Below are 24599 nucleotides of genomic sequence, written 5' to 3'. Positions count from 1 at the left end.
TATACAGCAATTCCACCAGCGGGGGCCCTTCACTGAACAGGACTCCACCTAGTGTGCTGATGTACAAGCTAAGACCACTCTAAACTGGGCCACAGTTGACAATACCTGTTCCTATTGTGGCCCCCCCCCACTATGTTTTCTTGAATGAGCAGACACAATGTAACCTTGTCTACAATTCTACTACATACTCATCCAGCCCAGTTGTGGTGGAGCTCTGCCATCACACCGCACACCTATTTGCACTTACATGCCTGAGACATGGACCCCACCTACATAAAACACTTGGATTCCCATACATGAATGTTTGTTACCTCCAGTTTTATGTCCTACTTCCCTACCCTGCACTCAATGAACATGTCACCCGGCTGCCACCTCTACACCGCAATGGACTGGCCAGAATATTGCAGGGAGATCATCACTCACTGCTCTTCTGTCTTCTCAGTAACTATTGTGATGTATAATATGAACTCAAGGCCAAGATCCTAAGCCTGAATGTCGATGAACTTAACACCCCAGTGAAACAGCTAGCACTCCTTACCATGCTTAAAGGCTCTTACTGCAATATCTTTTTACTACAGGAGAGTCGCCTTCTTAGGGAAGTCATGAAGTCCCATTGGTTTGATAGACAGTATTTTTCCTCATGCTGGGAAAAAAGGCAGGAGTCGCAATCCAGCTGGCAACGCACTTCCAAGTCCAGATACTCCAAAGGCAACCAGAACTGGCAGGTAAACTCCTTTCCCTATCACACTCAATGCATGCCCATATTTTTATAGTAGACAACGTTTATGCTCTCAAAGATCATCAAGAAGAATTCTTAATGCGCGCAGTAGGGCGGGTACTGACCACTCCAGTTGCTGATATCCTCATGGGAGGTAATTTCAACCTGGTACATGACACACTGAGGGATCGGACAGCCCATAGAACAAGCCAGACGGGAGCTTATATGGCAGGAGGCCTTTAATGTCTGAAGGAGCTGGGATTGATGGACGTGTGGTGGCTCTGGAAGCCTATCACCTCCAAATTACTAACATACAAGTCAACCCTAACGGACATTAAAGACACTGAACAGACCTATCTCAGCACAAACGATACACCTGGCACCCATATAGCACTACTCTGGGATACCCTCAAACAGTGTTGATAGCCACCTTCATAGCTATTTCTGCATGTCCAATTTTTGTAGGCTTTTAGTTACACTGTTAGCAGCATCCATCCTCACTCGCAGTTATAACTCCTTTGCTGACCAGGGCACTCTCATTGATACAATGAAGACTGCTATTTACACAATAATTCCCAAACCAGGGAAAGACCCCACTTTATGCTCATCATAGGGACCCATCTCTCTCCTTAGCATAAATGTTGTCTACAATGATGCCAAAGTCTTTACAAGTATATTGGCCACATGACTGAGCCCATATAGGCAAGGTTTGGTAGACCTGGATCAAGCCAGATATATACCTGAAACAATCTTTAACGATAACAACATGCAGCACCTACACCTTATAAATAAAACAAATCGCTCCTGAGTCCTGGCACTGTTGTAATAGACCCAGAAAAGGCATTTGACAGTGTGCAGTAGCCTTTCCTCCAACTTATCTTAGCACGAGCGGGGCGAGGCAACCGATTCCTCTAATGGATGTGTTGTAGCTACTCTGGTCCCATGGCATCTGTAAGGTCAATGGCCTGTTATCCAGACCTTTTAAAATATTGAGGGGAGGGAGACAGGTGTCCACTGTCCCCACTTGTATTCTCTCTCTGCATGGAGCCCCTAGTGGAGCAGATCCATGTGAACACCTTGTTCAAGGGCATTACTATTGGACATCCGGTACACAAAATCGATCTTTATGCAGATGATGTTATTATTGTGCTTACACATCCCAACACCTCTTTATACTGGCTACTGTGAAAGTTGGAGGCCTTTGGCAAGGTCTCTGGCTTATAGAAATCTCAGGCCCTCAATCTCACTATTCCCAAAAAAGACAGAATTCACCTGGAGAGCCTCTTCTCATTACCCTGGGCTACTCAGGCGGTTCAATACCTAGGCCTTCAAATTCATCCCACCATAGAAAACACAGTGGAACATAACAATAATGCCTTGCTAGCGAGCACTCATTCAGAACTACAGTTTTGTTGGGGTGGTCCAATATCCTGGCTTGGTAGGATAGCAGTGATTGTGATGACTCTTCTCTTGAAGAATCTCTATGTAATGCAAACCCTTTTCATGCAGCCACCCCTACATGTAATTGATAAACTCTAACAACTGAAAGAGACTTACATATGGGATGACAAGAACGCCTTCATAGCCAGAAAACGTGCCTACCTGACAATGCGGATGGGGACCTGGGTGTCCCTACCTCTTAAGCTACTATAAAGTGGTGCAGTTGAGCTACATGTGGCATGGAAAAGGCCACAGACAAAAATGCATTGACTCGTTATAGACCAAGTGATTCCTGGCATCCACATATGGAAAATACCATGGGTGGCCAAACAACACCATCCGCGAGGGTTGTATATCTCCCTATTTGTAAGAGCCACTATAGAGGCATGGAACAGGGTTAAAATGGCCAAGAAACCTTCCACACCCATCTCACCACTAACACCAATTATAGGGAACCCACTCTTTCCCGCAGGTATGCAGGGTACGGCCTTTGTGCCATGACAACTATAAAATGTTAGGAGACCTGTTTGGCCAAGAAAAGTCTATTAGATTTTCCGTAAATCAGATCTGACTATGGCATACAGGAGGGTAAATGCTGGTGATATATTGCTATCAAGCACTGAGTGACATATCCTCTAGTGTGGCCTTCCGCTAGCAGAGCACTTACACCCTTTGGGAAATGGCTTGTCACCTGCCATGATGATAAGGGTCTCCTCCCAGATGTTTACGAGTTCTTAAACAATCCCACCAACCCTAACAAATCCCCTGCTCAGCAGTGCTGGGAACTGGCATGCGAACACCCTTTCGCAGAAAATGAATGGCTGGACATTCTACACAGAGCCCACACCTTGGCACGTATTGCATCCAGGAAGGAAACCCTCCTTAAACTAACACACTATTGGTAGCAGAAAGAAGGTGGCAGCTGCTGGCTCAAATGTGGCCAGCCTGCCACACTGGCTCACGTACTATGGCACTGCCTCAAATTGCACCTCTACTGGGCTGACATACTAGCAGACACTGACAGCATGTATGACACTGCCATACTTCAATTCTCCAGTTATGTATTTCTAGGACTACCCAATGCATTGACCTATCTACTTTGCACAGCCACGTGAAAGACAATTACACTAGCCCTGTGTACAGCCAAGCAAGTCCTCCTGTCTAAGTGGGGAACTGAAGCAGTGCCAACCCACACAGACTGGCCTTATAAATTCAGTTTTTTCCTTGGCATGGAAAATCTGATGCCCTTTGTGGAACATACCCTCCCACAATTCAGTGAAACCTGGGGGTCATGCATCCGATTTCTTGCCTAGAATTTGCAAGATTTGAAATGCCCAGCTTACCTGTGAGTGTTTCCCCTCATGACAACAGAGAATATTACTGTTAAACATGCCACTCCTTCTGAGATATCCTATCTACTATTGCTGATGGGTTGGTAGTGATCGATGAGCACTCCCCGTTTCCCTCCATGATACCTATCCCCAGCATCTTCACTATGACTGGGCATTGTATCCCCCTCCCTCTCCTGCCCCCTCTCTGACCCCTAAGTTCTCACTCTCTTCCCACTCCCATTCCCTCACCGGCTGTTGGATGTAGGTGAGGTCAGAGTTTGTATATGTTGTTCATAATCTGAAAACCAATAAAACAGATTAAAAAACGTTTTAAAGTTCACCCAGACTTGAAACTGACATAGTATTCATGACTTTAAGAAACTACCATAACATCCTGTGCCTCATCATTTTATTAAAAGAAAGATAAAATACCCCTATTTCAGTGATAGTAGTGCTTTTATATTAGTAACATGTTTTAGATAGTGCTTAGTATTGCAGTTGTTAACCCCTTCACTGCTGCGGTAATTCCGCCGCAGTGCTAAGGGGTGGGAGGGGGTCGCACGGCTCACCTGCGCTTGTGACAGAACTGCTCCGCCAAGCGCCTCGGGTGAGCTGTGCTAGTGACGGAACGGTTCTGTCACGAACGCGCTCGCTCAATGGAACGCGAAATCAGCACCGCGCCGGCGCGTCGAGCGGGCCGTGACGGAACCGTTCCGTCACTGGCACAGCTCACCCGAGACGCGTGACGGAACGGTTCCGTCATAAGCGCTGAAGGGGTTAAAATACCCCAGCACATTAAATGAAAACACTGAGTAAATTATCTTACATACTGAAGTACGATTAATGTACTCTCCAATAGTTACGGTAGCTTTGATACAGCTGCCTCTTGGTTGGCAGTCTGGAACTGTGGAAACCCATAGCCATTCAATTCTCTTACTTCTGCCCTACAATCAATATGAAAAAAACTGTATAGAAAAGGGTCCTACATTACTGGTTTAAAACCTAGATTTACTCTGGACCTTATTACAAGTTTGGAAGTCCTTATGATGGCCCACCACGCCAAAAGGAAGACTGCTAAGCCCGTAGTGTGCCTGCCCACGGGTTTACAAGTGTAATCCATGTAGGCGGGCGGTGCTGCAGCAGTCTCACGGTGGTGGGCTGTTAGGCTCATAGAAGAGCCTAACATGTAGCCCGCTGACACGTTTCTGCACAGTGTGGCATGCATGCTACACTGTGCATGAATGGGGGTGGCAATGGACACAAATGTGCTTCTCACCCGCATGTCACCCAGCCCAGATCCAGCAGAGCGCCCTTTAAGGGCCCAGTTTGTTGCCTCTCCGCCACCCTTTTCATGGTGGGCTCACAACCATGAAAGCGGCAGACCACCGGGATCCTTGATCCAACCCCCAATTTCAGAATACTGCAGGCGGACATGCGGTGTGGATGTGGTCTGACCACCACCACAAGTATGGCGGTCCTGAGGACTGCCTTACTCGTAAAAAGGCCCTAAGATTTTGCATCAGGGTTGTGTCACTTTTGTGGCACAGGCCCGATGCAAAACCAATTTAGAGATTTACTTAGCCACTTAAAGCTACTTTGCGTGGTTTAGTAAATAAAAAATCAGGTAGGTGTTCCAGGGTGGAGCATAGGGATTTCCAGGCATCGCCCCATCGATTTTGATGCAGGCCCAGATCTACTAAAATGCTACAGGCGTAACAAGGAAAAATACCTTTATTTCTCCTTGTTACTTCCTATTCCTATGCATTTTGCAGTACTTATGGTTAGAGGAAAATGCCTTTAACGATTGGTCTTGTGCAGGAAGGTATGCCTTCCTGCAGAAAATCAATCCTGCCTGTAAAGCAGGCATGATGCAACTTGGTGCAAGGGTGCATGCATTGGTGTTAGGCAGCACACAGTGTGCTAGCGCTAGGTGACACAGAAGCACCATATCTTAGTAGATATGGTGCATTTCTGCTGTTTCCCTTTCACAGAATGCGGCCCAGAAACTTTGCTGGCTGCTCTGCATTGTGTGAAAAATGTCTAAATATCCTTCTGAGAGTATTGTAGCCTATCCCTTAGGCTACACACCCGAGATCGTATCATGCACTTGATGTGAGCAAACTGACCACAGCCTTGTCGGCTGTTCTGGTTTATTTAGAAGCTAACTGAGTTCACTACATATGACATCCTTTGTCTTTGCTCTTACATCTGCCTAACAAATAACTTTTATCCCATACTTCCTTCCCTATAACAATTCCATCCCTAGAGTTCTAACATCCCCTCCTGTCACTCTAAACATCAACAGTACTAAGAAATCGTCTATCCATGTAATTCTTATTTCCTGTTTCCTTATTCCTGAAGCCCTCTGGATTCCTCTCCAGCCTGTCTGTGCTAGGTCAAGACTCCCTTTTATTTTGCTCTGTGTTGAGCTCTCCCCGAATTCTTTTGCTGCTAAGCTTCACAGCAATACCCCTGCTTTAAACTAACATCTCTCATTCTGCTTACTTCCAGCGACTACAACTGCATGCATTCAAATGACACCCCAAACAACCTGCTTTCAAAAGGCCTCTTCTTACATAGAAAGTTTGGACGTGGACTCTTCATTGCACAGAAGAATTGCAAAATTCCCTTCTGCTCATGCATGTGTATCGCATTGATACAGGTGCTGTGTGCTGCCACTTCACAGGCAGCCAAGTATCCCACCGCATGGACACCATGTAGAGAGTGTTTCTGCCCTGTAAACACGCCCTTAAATCAGCATCCTTGCACATATTCTAAAAGATGACATCTACCAATTTTCAGCTATATTGGCACCTTATGCATTGGCTCTAGTCACCATATTAGTTTTTTGCTGTAAACAGTGTGATTTCATTGAAAACAGATGTAGTCTACCATTTCTGCACCAGTACACAGTTGCATCAAAAGATCCAGATATGTTCTCGGTTGTTTCAGAAACATGGGGGCGTATTTACAGCAAAGGGGCTCATTATGATGTCAGTCCCCTCCGACCTACATCGTCGCATATGTGGAATCAACCGACCTCCGATCGGCGGTCCTTAAACCTCAATTAGGATGCGACCGCACATGGTGTGGTCGACTTTCATTATACAATGGGAGCTTGTGCGGCAGCTTGAAACTACCCGCAGCACAAGCTCCCTTTGTGAAATGGGTCTTTTTGCACGTCCCTTCACCATGTGGCAGGCACCTCAGAGTGCCTGCCACACAGTGAAGGGATGTGCTAGGGTTCCTCAAGGTCACTCTCCAACAGCCATTCCATGTCGGAAAGGCCGACATGGGTAGGATTTTGGAAACTGACATCATAATCCCGATTGAGGAAACGCCGTCCGTTAGGGATTATGTGCGGCTTCCGACTGGCTGACAAGCTCCTTGAGCCTGTCGGTACCCAGTCAGTTTGACCAGCCGGTTTACACTCCCACCACCGACATTATAATTCAGCAGTCAGATTGTAAACCAACAATGTTGGTCGGTAAGCCTCCAACGAGCGGTCAGAGGCTTACCGACTGGCATCGTAATAGGGCCCATAATGTCAGAGCACAGAGTTGCGCAAAATTTGGTATCACCGTGCTCGGACATTTCCAAAACGCAGGGTTGAGCCATATTTTCTACAATACGGCGCATGTCCTGTGTCGACCCTATTGCTGGTGCTTAAGTTAGCTGCCTATTGCCAACACATGCAGCCTTTCACTACAATCATTCAATTGCAGTGAATGACTATTTATATGCAAGAAATAATGCACATAAATAATCCATAATGGCTATTTGTTAGTTTTATGTGTGCTGCAGAATGTAGCACACATAGAAGTAGCAAATCATGATTATTTAATGATTTTTTATGTGCAGAAAGGAAAATCTCTCTGCACATAAACAATCACTAATGGCGTATCACAAGCCAAAACGAGGTTCACTAATATAATATTGATGTAACAAACAATGCTGTTCTACATATTGAAAACAAATAGTGACTGCAAAAATATCGACTCCATTACCTTAGCAGGTAAGAACAAACATATTGAATAAAAAATATTGAGGTAAAAATATAGATGTAAAAAATATTATATGAAACATATATAGTAAATAATATATTAAATATTAACTAAATAAATTACATTTAATATACATTTTAACTAAATATAACAAATGAACGTAATTAAAAAATATATAAACACAAAACCATAAAAATGTATACACATACATATATTTAATTAAAAATAATTAATTAACTATTTTCTTTAGGTTTTTAAACTTTTAAATTATAGTATAACATATATATATATATCACTAATTTAAAATAAAAAAATTCTATAATAAATTCAAATGTTAGTTACATTTCCCAATTCAATAAGTGCACCAGTAGAGAAAGTATTGGATACGGGAATAATTACATTTACTATTCCAACTCCAGTGAGTGGAATAGTAGGAAAAGTGTTGGATAGCGGAGGAGTAAAAATTACTATTCCCAATCCAATCATAGTAATAGTAGGGAAAGTGTTGAATAGCGGAGGGGAAAACATTACTATTTCCCCTCCAAAGAGTGTAACAGTAGGGAAAGTGTTGGATAGAGGAGGGGGAAAAATTACTATTCCCACTGCAAAGAGTGCAACGGAAGCGAAAGTGTTAGATGATGGAGGGGTGGAAATTACTATTCCCACACCAGTGAGAGCAAAATTAGAGTAAGTGTTGGATAGTGGAGGAATTAAATTTACTATTCATACTCCAGTGAGTGCAACAGTAGGGAAAATGTTGGATAGCGGAGGGGTAAAAATGACTATTCCCACTCCAATGAGTGCAACATTAGGGAAAGTGTTGGATAGTGGAGGGGTAAATATTACTATTCCCACTCAAGTGAGTGTAAAAGTAAGGTAAGTGTTGGATAGCGGAAGAATTAAATTTACTAGTACAACCCCAGTGAGTGCAACAGTAGTGAAACTGTTCAATATCGAAGGGTTAAAAATTACTATTCCCACTCCAGTGAGTGCAACAGTAGGGAAAGTGTTGTATAGCAGAGGGGCAAAAATTGCTATTCCCACTCCAGTGAGTGCAAAAGTTAGGTAAGTGTTGGATCGTGGAGGAATAAAATTTACTATTCCAACTCCATTGAGTGCAACAGTAGAGAAAATGTTGGATAACGGAGGGGTAAAAATTACTATTCCCACTCCAATGAGTGCAACTGTAGGGAAAATGTTGGATAGCGGAGGGATAAAAATGACTATTCCCACTCCAATGTGTGCAACAGTAGGGAAAGTTTTGGATAGCGGAGGGGCAAACATTACTATTCCCACTCCAATGAGTGCAACAGTAGGGAAAGAGTTGGATAGCAGAGGGGCAAAAAATACTATTTCCACTCGTTTGAATGAAACAGTGGGGAAGTGCTGAATAGCAGAGAGGTAAAAATGACCATTCCCACTCCTGTGATTACATTAGGTAACGTGTTAGATAGCAGTGAATTATTTTTTTAACAATAACAGTTAAACAATGAAAAACAACAAAAATTATTACAACATTTAAAAAATCATAAAAATAAATAAACAGTATTTAAAAAATATCAAATTAAATAAATTAAACATATAAAAAGAACACATTTTTATAATATTATTTACATATAAGAAAAACCTACAAATAATATATAAAATAAATTAATAAATACATTTATAAACAATAATTATTTAAAAGTAGCAAATATTAACATCCACAAAATTAATTAAAACATAAATGTATTTATTTTATTTCCTACCCCATAACATCACACCAATAACAAAACCCTTCATTATTTTTATTGTTCAGTTCATAGCATATACAAGGAAATTTAAAGACTTGCAAAAATAAATCAGTATTCAATGTGCTGTAGGCAAAGCAAACAAAAACAAGACAGTACTAGAAATTAATTAGCTAAAAAAATAATCAAGACATAGTTAAACCAGACAAGAGAAGGACATGTGTCAAATCAGAAACATTCCATATGCTGTATCATAGGCTGCGAAATCTGAATCCCTAATTGCTTTTTCTTCAATGCCTTAAGGCGATAGAGATTAAATTCTATGTGAAAAATATTATAAAACTTTGCTCGCCACATTTCATACGAAGGTGCCTCAGGTTTCCACCACATTGAAGCAATACATAAACAAGCTATTGACATAGCCATAAAGAAGAAAAATCTATATGGATAGTACTGCTGACATATATTATCATTTTTACTAAACCCAAGTAGCAACATCTCTCTAGATACCGTAACATTAACATTTGTGAGATGAGACAAAAATTGTTCGATTGATGAAAAAAAGGGTGCTAACACACTACAATCATAAAATATATGCACTATGTCAGCATGCGGGTTGCGACACCTGAAGCATTTTCCTGCATGAACATCACCCCACTTCATCATTTGAGCGGGTGTATAATACAAATTGAACAAAGTTTTATAATGCTGAGCCCGTAAATTGGCAGTCAAAGTGACTGTGGAAGCCAAATCAATAGATTCTTGAACAAACGGGCCAGCAATACCAAGCCTAGTGCTCCATTTCGCATCCTGTGCCTCAATATCGTCACGTTGTGAGGCTAGCAAAATGTTGTACAATGTCCCAATCCTAGCACGTTTTAACATAGCTTCAAATAGATAATTTACAACTATAGAAGTTATATCAGAATGCTTAAAGAAAAAGACCCCTAACTGCAAATATTTAAAAAAGTCATTCTGCGAACATTTTAAATTAAATGTATTTCCAGGATTAACATAATTAATAATCAAGTAAGCAAATCATTGAATACACATGCTATTACACTATAATATCCAAAACACACACCTAAATTAAACTATAAAATAGTAAAACACAATTAAATGTTATTTTTACAAGAAAAACTATTACTATTAACAACTAATTAATAAATATTTAAAAATGTATTTAATACCCACCGTTTACACCTTTAAAAGTAAAAACAACACACAAAAATAAATATTACACAAAATAAATATCAAATAGTTAACATTAATTAACAACTATGTAATAATTAATTAAACACAACATACTTACCACCCTTTACTCCTATAAACATCCTAACACACACATAACAATCTTGACACAATTACCATAATTAATTGCTAATTAATTAATTAAAATGAATTAACAACTATTTATTAATTCATAAATTAAAAATAAAATACTTCCTACCCTTCCCACCATTTACACCTATAAACACAACAACACACACCTTAAATTAATCACACAATTACAATAATTAATTACTAATTTATTAAATAAAAATAATTAACAGCAAATTATTAATTTATTAATTACAATGAATTACTTTCAACCCTTTACACCTATAAACACCACAACACACACCTACAATGAATTACAGTTACCATAGCTATTTACCAATTATCTAATTAAAATCAATTAACAACAAATTATTCATTATTTAGTAATAAATTACTTAGCCCATTTGACACTATAACATCTCAATTAAACAAATAATAATAAATACAAAATATTCAATACATTTTATATAATTAAATCACTACCCACCCTATTCCCCTTTACACCGACAACCCGCTATGGAACTAAAAACACAAACATCAAATAGAAAATTATTAATAACTGCTAAAAATTGAACACATATATTAAAAATACAAACAAATTTTATACAAAAAACATACATCACATATATATAAAATATATACAAAAATACATTACGTTAATAACAAATTGGATATTTTTATCTACTATATTTTTGCAAACAATATTTTACACTTTTAACAACAATATTATTTATCTAAATTCTGTATTCTTGACCACAAGAATTTGTCTGTTGATATTTCTGACCCACAATATTTGTAACTTGATATTTGTGTAAATCGATATTTTTGATTCGATATTCCATCTCAGCAGCCGAAAACAAGGATAAATAAACGTATTTCTCCTCTTTTTGCCATTCTAACGCCTGCTTTTGCATGGCATTAGTTTTTGGTGCTGCCTCAGATTTACAGATCCTTGAAAATCTGGGGCAGCGGCAAAAAGCAATGGATGTTGTGGTGCAATGCCCACAGCAACACCCATTGCATGCCCCTTTCACGCAGGTATGTGCCATATTTACAAATTGGTGTTAAGCCACAAAAAGTGGACGCCACTTTGTAAATATGGAGCAGGGTCCTGCGCCACAGGAACATCATTAAAAGTGATGTTCCTGGGATGCAATACCCTTGTATATATGCAGAATAGATAGGCTCTTGTTCACATAGGTTCTGTGACCTGAGATGATAGGAGCAAAAGGGTTGCTATCACTGTATTTTGTACACTGACAAATCCAAGGTTGTCAAGTAAGCGAACTGTGCTTGAGTCATTTGTCCTTGCTTGAAGTAAAGTTAAGAAAGCAGCAATAAAATATAAGATACCAAGACATTATGTAATGGATTGTGGGTGTGTTATAAGAGGGAGTGCAGTTGCCCTAAATAACCTACAACTGTCAAACTCCATTTCTTTGTCATATTTTGAATTCTCAAATTGCATTGCTGCTCTATTAACTTTACAGGTGAGCAGAGAGAGCACAGCCACACTTTGTTTATGGGATACAACCCAAGACTCTGGAGATCAAAAGTTTGCTCTCCCTTATCAAGGTGCCAATAAATGTGGACGAGACAAAATTAAATTACGAATAACTTCCACAAAATACACACAATTGTTTGCCAATTTCAGATGATACAGCTTGGAACCTGGAATTACCAATAAATCCAAAAAACAATAGGTAGTTTTGCAGAGAAATGTTTTCAAGCCCCATTACATTTATAGTTGGTGGATCTAAAAAAAAAACCAGCTACTCAAATGTAGCACCTTTGTTTTGGAAAAATCAAGGAGCACTATGTGGTAGATGAACCATGATAAAACATTCTGTACTTGACGAAGGTGACATGCTTATTGTTGCAAAACTCTTGCAATAATCACTAAATACATTGTTAAGTTTCACTAATTTTGGAGACATTTTGTCAAAGTTAAAGATCTCAAAAGAACAAGGGGGTTTATCTCCGCTTTTTTGGCTTTAAAAGCCAAGAAAGCGGAGATAAAATTATCTCCCTATTACCTAGCTGTCGCTAACACCAGTTAGCGACAGCTAGTAGGAGATAGCGACCATCTTGGGCCCCACTTTGCATGTCAGTGATATTTATCACTAATGACATGCAAAGTGGGCGTGCCAAGATGTTAGCGACTGAAAACAGTCGCTAACATCGCTATCTCCTATTACCAACTTTTGGAGATATTCGCGCTAAGCGCGAATATCTCCAAAAGCTAACACCTGCCCTGAGCAGTTCTTAGCCATGTTATCCAATGGGAGGTGGATAACATGGCTAAGAGCATTAGCTCGGTAATGCATGAATATCGCTGACTTTTCAGCGATATTCATGCATTGCGGCGATTTTTATCGCATTTGCGATAAACCTTGGTAATACCAAGGTTTATTTGCGGTAAAAATCGCCACAGCGCAGCGGTAAATGTTTGTCTCTAACCAAGCAATAGCGATAATTATCGCTATTGCTTGGTAATATGCCCCAATATTTTTCAAACCAAAAATCAGAGAGACTTTAAGCCAGGAATACTGAACACGGCAAAACAGCATATATGCACAAGTCAATAACAAAGAATGTTGGTATAGCTCAATTTATTGCTAAGTGAAACATGACATTGATGGAAAAATATTATTTTGAATGGAATAGTGTCACCCATAGAGACTGTGAGAACATTTCAACTTCTTGTGTGGCCACTCCCATTTTTTGCTGAATTTTATTGTTGGTTTTACGATCCTGCACATTAGGGCACTGACATCCAGTGCCCTGCATAAGTGCTTTGACCCCTAAAAACATGCAAACATTGGCTGACCTTTGATTTGCACATTCAACTGTTCTGTACGGGGATAGTATATGACGTAGAAACTACATCCATGGCATGGAAAGTTAAATATCACCACTGGACAGCAGCACTCATTGTGCCATCCACTAGTGTAACAAAGGAAAGCATGGCTTCAGGCCTACCATAGTAGCCTGACTGCTGAAGGCAGTCCAATCTGTCAAAATAATTCTTTTAACATGGGAAAGCCACCCCTTTTAAATATTAATAAGCCATCCTTTACTAGGACTTGTAGCGCATAGGGTACGGTGAACAGTATTTAAAAATAAGACATGTAGAAATATTCACAGTGAATGGGTCAGGCTCTCTTATGACCAAAAATAAAGTGCAGATTGAAATATACATTTTTCAATCTCTGGTTCGGGATAAACTAGAGAAATAGTTCAAACAGGTTTTAAATATGTATTAACAAACCATGTTAATGGTGAAGTTAAATCTTTAATAAAGATTTAGCAAAGTAACTTCTAGAAAGCTACCTGTTTCTCTGCTTGAAGCTCCCCTGGGCAAATTTGCATTAGCTTGACAGTAGCCACCCTGCCACCTTTATGAGGAGTGAAACTTGCTCCAAAAGCAGAGACAATGGCTTAGTCCTGGTGACAGTATGGTTGTGGAGAGTGTGATACATATCAACTCAGGAAAGGCATCTATGAAGGTTTCAGGGACTTCATTAACGTGAAAGGGACACAGGTAAAACCTGTCCATTCCTCGTTTAGTGCAAGGGGAGACTTGAGCAAGGTGAAGTCTTTGTTTTGTAGGAGCAAGTTAGCCTGTTGGTCACCACCCCAGTGGAAGGGGAGCAAGTCCCAGACCCTGTTTAGTATTGCTTAGGAGGAGGAAACTGCTCATTTCCCCAAACACACCCCTGCCCAACAGACAAGCTCCCTCCAAGGGCAGAAGACCTTTTCCATCCTGGACTTTTAGAACTGGGGAGGACCCGTGCCTAATCCACTCAAGGAGCACCCTCACTGGGCTGAAAAATTAAGTTGGTCCAGCTCAAAACCTTTGGCTGCTTGCAAAACCTGTACAGTGGACCATTGTGACAACCCTATCCAGCTTTGGTGTGAGCTTTCCATATACAGCCTGAAACCATGTGGTGTTGGAAGATTCTGAGCTTTACTAAAGAAATCAAGTCCAAATAAAGAAATATTGACTGGGAAAATAGAGCATGACGTATCCAAACAACAAGAGGACTTCCCTGAGTCTGAACATTTTACTGTTGCTACTCTGAGCTTTTCCCACCAAAACAACATTTTCAGCAGTAGCTCATCCAATGGAGAGCTACCTCCAGTCTGTAACCTTGACCTGCTGGAAGATTCTAACTTCCGTTTCAAAGTCTATGACAGAAAGTAAAAACTTTGACCTGAACAAGCCTACTTGACTTATTTGATTCAGACTGCATTGCAGTTGACCTTAAATCGTTCTTATGCCCAATTCACATGAGAACAGTATTTTCTTTTACCACTTTGCTTTTTCATGGTGCTTTTTTGCTAAATCTGAAAAGACTAATAACTCTGGTTTGCCTCATTGGATTTTTGTTATTTTGATGTCATCCTGTTAATTACATTTTTCTCTATTGTTATAAATTTGAGTGAAATTGTTATTGTATTGTATGTTTGACTTTTGAACTGTTTTAGATCTTATAAATGCTTTACACAGTTTCTCTTAGTTAAGCCTCAATCTGCTTTGAGCATGGGTACCAAGTGCTGAGCTAAATCAATTACTTTCTTAAACAAAAAAATTCAGAAAACCTCAACCCTCGGCAAACTGAGATGCGGCACCAACACAGATGCTTATTGAGGATTTTGAGTAACTCGGGAAGTATGGCACTCAGCTTAATAAACTCAAATGTTGATCTGGAAATAATTCTACTACGGTCCAAAACAGAAAAGGGCAAATTCCCTTAAACCCCTTGATACATGTAGGATGCCCTACACCAAGTTAATGAAACGCATAGACCTGGCCACACGTAAATTGAGGTATCAAACACTATGAGATAATGTCAATGTCCACATGTGAAGAATTGATAACATAGTTCACGATTTATTCATCAAGAGCAAACAAAAAATCAGTCAACACGTGTTTCGCAGCTTATGGAATTACTCCTGCAACTTCCTCAGGGCTGGGGAGGATACAATGGATACTATCAACATATAGGAGCGGATTCCGATCTGGGTCGGAAAACTTTCCGACCAAGCCGGAACCGGAGTGTTTTCCGAAAGGGCTGGACACCTACGAGTACGATGCGACCGCATGCTGCTGGACTTGGTTCGGTCAAACTCCCAAAGAAGTCAATGGGAGCCAGTCGTACAATGCTTACATGGGCTCCCATTGACTAAAAGTGTATGTCTCGCACAAGGGTGCCCCCTACAGAGGGTACATGTTGGTGCCATCATGTTACTTTCCGACCAAGCCGGAACCGGAGTGTTTTCCGAAAGGGCTGGACACCTACGAGTACGATGCGACCGCATGCTGCTGGACTTGGTTCGGTCAAACTCCCAAAGAAGTCAATGGGAGCCAGTCGTACAATGCTTACATGGGCTCCCATTGACTAAAAGTGTATGTCTCGCACAAGGGTGCCCCCTACAGAGGGTACATGTTGGTGCCATCTGCACCGTACATGCCTGTGTTGGGGATACCCTTGGGTCTCCCTCTGTGTCCGAGTCGTAAAGCTGCAGGTGACGGGGGGTCCGACGCGGACCCCAAAGCCAGCTTCCCAGACTTTTTGCGAACCGGAAACTTCGGCTCAATCTGGCTGTCCGACGCGTACATCGTACTGGCTCGGTTGAAAATCGCCTACAATGCATGGCACGGTTTGCCTATGGACGAGGCGAATGGAGGGGTTCAGACCCGGAAACGATTCGTTCGGTGATTTTGCGTTTCTTGCATCGTACTTGCTCGTTCATACAGCTGTATGAGTCAGGCAGAGAACACGCATGCAGCTCGTACTTTTTCCGGACGGATCGCGTTCGGATTCCTTCTGTGCGAGATCGGAATAGGCCCCTTAGTATTAAATGAAACAAATGCTCTATGGAAATGCATACACAGTTTGAAAGGCGTAGTGGTGACACGGCACCTTAAGTGCAAACCCTACAAAAAAACAACCTCTGCAACTTACTGTGGCTAAATGAGGTGATAAAACAGAAAGTAGTATTCAAGTGACATGGTGAGCACTGTGTATAATGAACATTATTAAGATAGTGCTTAAGTGAGAAAAGTACATATTCTATTAATAGGGATGCACAATAAAGTTCCACGGTGTGTGAGAAAGAAAAAACAAAAGTGTAGCTAGACGGCAACAGGCCCAGATCGTAAGGGAAAGAAGGCCCAGTTCGAAAATGAAGAATGTGTGTACCTAAATATATAAAGGTAAAAAAACAAAATGCTACCTGAATACGAAGTGGACAATAATGTAATCTGTGAATAAGTAGGGGAATATTAAGAGAAAAAGACAATGGTAGATATGAGTATCTAAAAATAAACGAGGCCGTGTAGTATGCAAAATAGGAAAATATTGGGAGCGCTTAACTGCTCTGTTTGTGATACTTCCAAACACGCTGGTTGAGGCTTCAAACCGCCCAATAAAATGTGGACAGTTGTACGAACAGTGTAGACGAATCTATAAGTGGATAAATGTGACACTAAGATATTCTAATATCCTCTGCAATATACAATTGAAAAAGAGAGAATTCACTAACCAGATCTTACCATGTATAGTGGCTATCTGACCAGGTAGCAAAAGGGCTGCGAGTGTCCCAAGCAAATAAAGAGTACTCGTTGCAAATTTACTCCTGTAAAGATTAACCTGAGATTACCTCACAGTCACTATAGAATCTGCTACTCTATCTATGGACTGAGGTGGTGCTCTTACCTCCAGTGGGTGCGATGTGAAGTACTCGCTGTCTCCTCTGTAGCGATTAATTCTCAGAGTGCGGAAAGCTACTGAAACCGGAAATGGTTTAAATACGTAAACATGACGAACAACTAGAATGCTGACTTAACATTGTCCTAAACTTTATTGATACCGGTGTCGATTACAAAAAAGTCTAACACTGAGAAACATATCTAAGAGAAGTCGATTGAAGTGTAATATGTTTATGTCCCAAAGCGAGGCGAGAACATCCACAATTTCTACATGTAGGTGATGTGAGGCCAAGCCCTAAGGAAAAATAGCCCAAGGTCAGAATCTAGTTTGTAGAGGTTAGAAAATAAAACAGCTAAGGAGAAAATGTTAACATACACGTAGAAAAATGAAAAGAATAGTATTTTGGAAGTAAAACAAAGGTACAAGTAGCCATTAAAGTAAAAAACGGCTAAATGCTCAAATGCAACGTATTGAAAAAGGGAAAGGTAGACAAGGATATAATTGAAAATAAATAGAAAATTGTGTGCATTGGTAGATAGTGCAGAACTGAAAAAATTAAAAGATTAGAAAAGGGCTGAAGTGAATAGAGTCTGACAGTTTAAGTAGATAGTGAAAAATAGAAAACAGAATATAATAAAATAATAGGTGGGAGAAGAAAAAAGGCATGGAAGAAAAAATAGTATGGTTTATTGCAATTACGCCTCAATTTATATATTTGTGATAGAAAATGATTGCAGTATTCAATATCATCACAACAAAGAGCACAAGTATAAAGTATTGTCTCAATATAAAAGGGAGAATATTTCTAAAACATGTAATTGAATGAGTATAAACACAGTAAGACCTGAAAACCTCAGTCATAACTATGCAGGATGAAACAATAGTACCAAGGCAAAAGCATGTTGTGTTGGACCTTGGTGTCCCAGGAAATATTGCATCTCATGATCACAGTTTAATTCGAGCTCCACTGTGTGAAGACGCATGATCCAAGTTGCTTCTGTTCATCTCAGTTTGAGCTCTCTATTGCCACCTCGAACACTTGGTGGAATCACGTCTATTCCAAAGAAAGAGAGACTTTTGTGTGTACCTTGAGATGGACATGTTGCTATTTGCATAGCAACTGGATATCTGGCGTCCTGTTGATATAAAGCTCTCTCATGTTCAGTGATTCTGTCCTTCAGAGGTCTAATGGTACTGCCAACATATTGATTATTGCAAGCAATTCAATGATGTACACCACAAATTTAGTTTGACAGATGATGTTCTGTCCAATGTTGTATTTTCATTTCATTAATCTTTATTTCGGCAATTGCCATAAAAGATAAACATAAAATTACATACAACCCAAAATTAGACATCAGTGTTGCAACAGTAGCGGAATAGCATACAGATAAAACAGGAGAGTGTCCCAATACATACCGACATAAGGTTTACAAACAATCAATAGATCAGTACTGTTTAGTTATTTTGACAATCTACTTAGATAAAAACAGGACAATTTTATATTCAATTCAAAGAGACTTTATTCGGTATATTTCAACCATAAAAGTGCATTAAAACATACAGTACATACATCAAATTTCATTATTAATCCAGATGATAAAAGAGCTGTATACATTACATATAATAGTTCATTCATTGGTCCAGACAAAGTCGCAGTTTAAGAGCCAATTTTAAAAATTCAAGAACTTGAAGGACACTATTACTGTATAGCAGTTGTAAATATAAAAAGGCTGGTCGTATCTGTTTAAAATTCATTTCTTTTAAAAGGGCAAGTAAAAAGCGTTTACGAGGGAATTCATAATATTTACATAGAAACATAAAGTGCATCATGTTCTGTGGAGACTTTCCGTCGCAGCCACAGGACGAAGGATTTTTACAGAAGCTCTCCTTTTTAGGTCTAATAAGCAGATGTTGAAACTGGTTAAATCTAAATCTTGTAAGCAAGAACTTATCGTGAGTGCTGAAAGTGCCGAGTAAATAAGGCTCTGTTGTCAAACATGTTTTAACCATGATAAATTTCCTCACACTAACTTTTTGTAGCTCAACACCCTCCCTCTCTGCCTTCTTACGCTGAAAAAACACCTGCTTGACTAGATCAATGTCCGCCTTCCCAATTACTGATGGATGTTCAAACAGATCAGGGCAGCCCAACTCAGTAAAACATGTTTTTAAGTATTTCAGCCAGGGAGTGCCTGACGCGTTCTCAAGAGCCATGAAGTCATTAACAATTAAGTGCGTTAGGGGAATTTCTTCCCATAACCATATTTTCAACCAACATAACAGAGGTCGTAGGGACAGGATATCGCTCAAATACCCCACTTCTAGTTACTCATGTACTATGAAGTTGGAAGTGGAGGCTGGAACACACAAGAGCCGTTTGTAAAACAAATTTTCTGTGGTCTGAAGTTGTTCCCCCACCATATAGCCCCAGAGCTCACTCCCATATGCTGCGGTTGCTACAGATTTTGCGTCATATAGTTTAATCATAGCAGCCGTAGGTTTTTTACCAAGCTTTGACGCGAAGTTAAAAATGGAGACATTGACCTTAGACACATCACTTTTTTTTTTAGCAAGTTGCGGGGCCCAAGATAATTTGGAGTCAAAGAGTACTCCTAGATAGGAGAATGTACTAGAAAATGGTATAGCTGCCTTATCTAGTTTGAAGGTGTATTGTCTCTTTGGCTGTTTCCCCACCTGCGTAATAAAAGATTTGGAGTTGTTCGCTAACAGATCTCTATCTTCCATGAATTTTTGGAATGCATTAAGTAGCAATTGGAGGCCTTTTTCGGTTCTTGCTGACAACACCGCATCATCTGCGTATAGCAGAACGGGGATGCTTCTATTCCCCACTCTGGGACTATCTGATATCTGACAACATAATATCGTTGTCCTGTGTCCAATCAGAAAGTCGCCGCAATACAATTCTCCCCACAAGTTTTGCCATGGAATTAATCAGTGAGATAGGCCTGTAACAGAGGGGACTATCCCTATCCCCCTTTTTAAATATGGGCACAATGGTGGAGAGCCCCCATGATGGCGGGCATCCCACCATTGCGGCTGCGTTGATAACCGCCACAATAATCGGGGCCCAGAAATTTGGAACAGATTTAAAGAGATCCGGGGGTATCCCATCCGGGCCTGGTGATTTGCCCGCTGTGAGCCCCTCTATTCCCACCACGACCTCTCCTATACTGACATTCATACAAGGACCCCCTAAAGTGCGTTCAAAGGGTACCACATTAGTTTCACTTCCCCCATACAATTGTTTAAAATGTGCAACCCATTCCTCCTTTGTAATAACACATTCTAACCCTTCCCCTGAGTCTTTCACCAGGAAGGGTTTCTTAAGCACCGCCCAAAATCTAGCACTATTTTTCAATGTTTGTGGTTCCAGGATCTCAGCCCAGGCCTCATTCTTCAGTACCTCCTTTCTTGTTGCAATGACTGATCTATACTCTTTACGTGATCTCTGAACTAGTTCCTTGTTTCGAGGTTTTAACAACAAGGCCGCTCTGAGATCATGGCCCGCTTTAGAGAATTCCTTATTGAACCACCTCGGGCCCTCCCACCCTATACACGTTAGAGGTTCTGTCATTGAAGTAGCTATTTTGTCAGTTAAGCTCTGAAAATCAGATAGAACCTGGGTTGGATCAGAATCAACCTGAGTGCATCTATCGATAATATCGCTACAATTAGTTTGGATGTTCTGATATATGAGGGCCAGGGTGCACATAGACCATTTTAGGCAGCGTCTACCATCAGTTGCTGTTACCCTGCCCTTACCTAGGTTACATATTTCTCTAGCCACCCAGGGCCCCCTTAAGTGTATAGTCAGAGGGTTATGGTCACTAAATGGGTTATTATTAATAGAGAATGAACGCACAAACACCTGCATGGGCACGGTTAGCAGCATATAATCAATGAACGTCCCCTTCCCATGCCCTTTAAAAGTTGGGGTAAGAAAACGCTTTGAGGGGTCACATAATGCCATTGCAATGGTGAGACAATGTTCATTAAGTAAGTTAATAAAACAGGCCCCCTCCGCGGTGTGTTCCAGATGTAAACCGTTTATTCTGGGACAATACAGTTCCTGAAGGTTTTTCCCTAGGGGGTCACCACACGGGTGAGTATTAAAATCGCCCATGATCAGCAAGTTATGTGAACAGTCCCTCATTGAGGTACCTATATAATCACTTAAGGTTTCTAAGTTGCCATAACTTGTAGCATTGTTAATAGAGTTATAAAAATTGATCAGACCAACCTTACAGTTGCCCGCAGATAAAACTAAACCTTGTATACCAAGGTTACTTGATGGCCTGCTAACAATTGTACATTTCAGGGCTACCGATACAAACATTACCAAACCCCCTTTGGTCTTCCCCGGATTACTGATACAGCAGGTACAAAATATGCCTTATAACCTTCAATATACATATCACATTTTACTGACCAAGTCTCTTGTAAACAAATAATTTGAAAGCCCCTAATGTAAGCTAACCAGCTTTCATCCTGCATTTTGTTTTCTAAGCCCGCCACATTCCAACATATAACATTATTTTTTGGTGTAGTTGGTGAAATCACCTCTATCTGTTGTACTGAAGGAGACTGTACGGTACTCAGACCCTCCGAGACCCTCAGTCAGTCGCAGGCGTCCAGCCCTGAGAGCATTGCAAAGTGGTTATGTATGGGAACATTGTACCCTCTATTGTTCTGATTGTCGGCAATAAAATTTGCTGCTGGTGTCCGCCAACCATTAGCGTTAGCTGCCGGTGTTTGCCAACCAATCAGCCCACTAATATTGTTATTGTACATATATGGTGCTACCGGGCTTGGAATCTGAGCTTGTGATATAGGTCTGTACCCACGAGAATTATTAGGGGGATTTTTAGGGGAGTTCTGGTCAGGTGCATAGAAGTATCCCAGAGGGCGCACACAGACACTGTTTGCATTGTAAAATAGTGAGGATGCACGCAGTAAGACCGTGGCGACATGTTGGGGGTGCTAGAAGTTAACAATCACACAGTCCCCCGTGGTTGATTTCCTTGAGGGTCCAACCCAATTGACTCTTTCAGTAGATATAATTTGGTCGTAAAAGTGAGATGGGTAACCACAGTTTTTATTTAGCCACGCCACCGTTTTGTTTTTTAGGGAGTCATGGGATTCTCCATACGGTTGGGCTGGTACTTCCTCATAACGCGGAACATTAGTTAGCACCACCACATATGGGACACAATCAGGGGGGAGATTTACGTTCCTGAGTCTGGCCCTCTGTGGGGCCGCTACACAGCTACCTAGGGGAGCAGGGGCCTGATGAATCGGCTGGTTTACTGGAGCTGTGGCCTCACAGCCACAGCGCCAACCAAAGTTTCAGGATTTGACTGCCGCTTCTGCTGCACACTCTGTCCCCTGGCTACATTCTCCTTCCCACCCCCAACAGGGATAGTTTTAGGGGTTGTCATGCCTGGGGCAGGGGTCCTATATCCCGCCACCAAACTGCCCAGTCTTTCTACCTCAGAAGCTACTATGTCCAATTTGGACAATATTGGAGTAATTAGATCTGCAATTTTGGCCTCCAATTTGCCTACTATTGTATTTATTAGTGCTTCTAAGTTGGTGTCAGACAAGGTCACACTTCCCTCATTGTTGCTGCCCTCTTTGTTAATTTCTTCCAAAACCTGGTTGCTTGCACTGTTAGTATTGGTGTCTTTGGAGTTGTTGGGTGGATTAGTGTGAGATTTAGTTTTTACAAACTTTCCCCCGCGCCTCCCCTGAGTCTTTCTGCACTTCCTCACTGGTCTTTGTGTAGAAGGGACCTCCACTAGCTCTTCTACTGCTGAGTCTTCCTCCGAAGTAACAAGCAGGTCCATGGACTTCTCAGAGTGCACCTGTACCTGTACTGCTACGCTGGGGCCCTCTGTAATGTGTGTGGCATGTTCTAAGGTGCCTTCTGGACCTTCTGTGGTCTCATTAGACACGATATCCATGACAGGGGGAAGACTTTTGCTGCCTAGTGAGGCCCTGCGTTCATTGTTGATTTGCGTAACTTTTTTTACCAAGAAGTTGTCCATGGTGTGTAGTCCCGATGACGCTGGGTCCATAGTAATTGTGGGCATGTTAGCAGGTAACAAGAAGGTTATATTAACCCAATCTCAATCAACAGTTACCCTACAGCACTAGAATGAAATAGATTGAATTATTAACTATTCAAAGTCTTACTTAAAAGTTCTGTGTCCTTGGAACCAGGGTCCTTGGCCCGTCCCGTCCTCTTCCGGCCACTGAGGGCCACAGAGGGCCCGCCCTTTGCCCAGGCTTTGCCCGGCGCACTCCCGCACGCTCCCCGCAGCGGGTTAAGGATTCAAATATGAAGAGCGTATGACGGGGGGCGTGGCTAGCAGGGTGTGCAGGCCTGGTCACACGGCCTCGCAGGGACTCCTGGACTACCGAGTCCCTGCGGCGCTCCTCCCCTGCTGCTGCCAAGTTCTTTTCAGCCACCACCACGGAGGACCCGGTGCCTCGAAGCGGCACCCGCGGAGCGGGTGCTGCGAGGCGCTGCGTGAAGAATGCTGGCTCCCTGAAGCTGAATCCCAGGAGCAGGGATTCGTAGACAAGCCCTCACGCTGTCGGTCCGCTCTGCTTCTCGCTCCCAATTAGCCCACAGGTGAGGCGCTACACATCAGATTTTCCGGGCAGGGGCGTGGCTAGCAGGGTGCGCAGGCCTGGTCACACGGCCTTGCAGGGACTCCTGGACTACCGAGTCCCTGCGGCGCTCCTCCCCTGCTGCTGCCAAGTTCTTTTCAGCCACCACCACGGAGGACCCGGTGCCTCGAAGCGGCACCCGCGGAGCGGGTGCTGCGAGGCGCTGCGTGAAGAATGCTGGCTCCCTGAAGCTGAATCCCAGGAGCAGGGATTCGTGGACAAGCCCTCACGCTGTCGGTCCGCTCTGCTTCTCGCTTCTTTAGATTCTAGTTAAAAAAAAAAAGAGTCCAATACAAAAGGGTTGCGCAGTCATTAGTACATGATCTGGTCAGGGATGGGGTATTAAAAACTGTCTCTTGTGCCATACTGCTTCAAGGAATTTAGCCATCACAAAAACAGTTACTTTTGAGAGATCGGTCTTGAGAATTCTAAAGGCCTCAGAGCATGTAACAAACCCTAAATTTTTGCATAGTGGGATTATCCAGAACCTTCTAGCCGCACAGTATGCGGATCAGAAAAAGACTAAGTGCAATTCGTCTTCAAGCCCACAATTGCAGCCTGGACAATTTTTCAGGGTGTGGAACTTCCATTTGCTTGTAAATGCTTTAAGCGGAAGAGTGCCATACCGCCATTGTAAG

The sequence above is a fragment of the Lissotriton vulgaris genome, chromosome 8, assembly GCF_964263255.1.
Source record: "Lissotriton vulgaris chromosome 8, aLisVul1.2, whole genome shotgun sequence".
NCBI lineage: Eukaryota > Metazoa > Chordata > Amphibia > Caudata > Salamandridae > Lissotriton > Lissotriton vulgaris.
The sequence above is the reverse complement of the archived record's forward strand: the minus strand, read 5'-3'. Positions refer to the sequence as shown.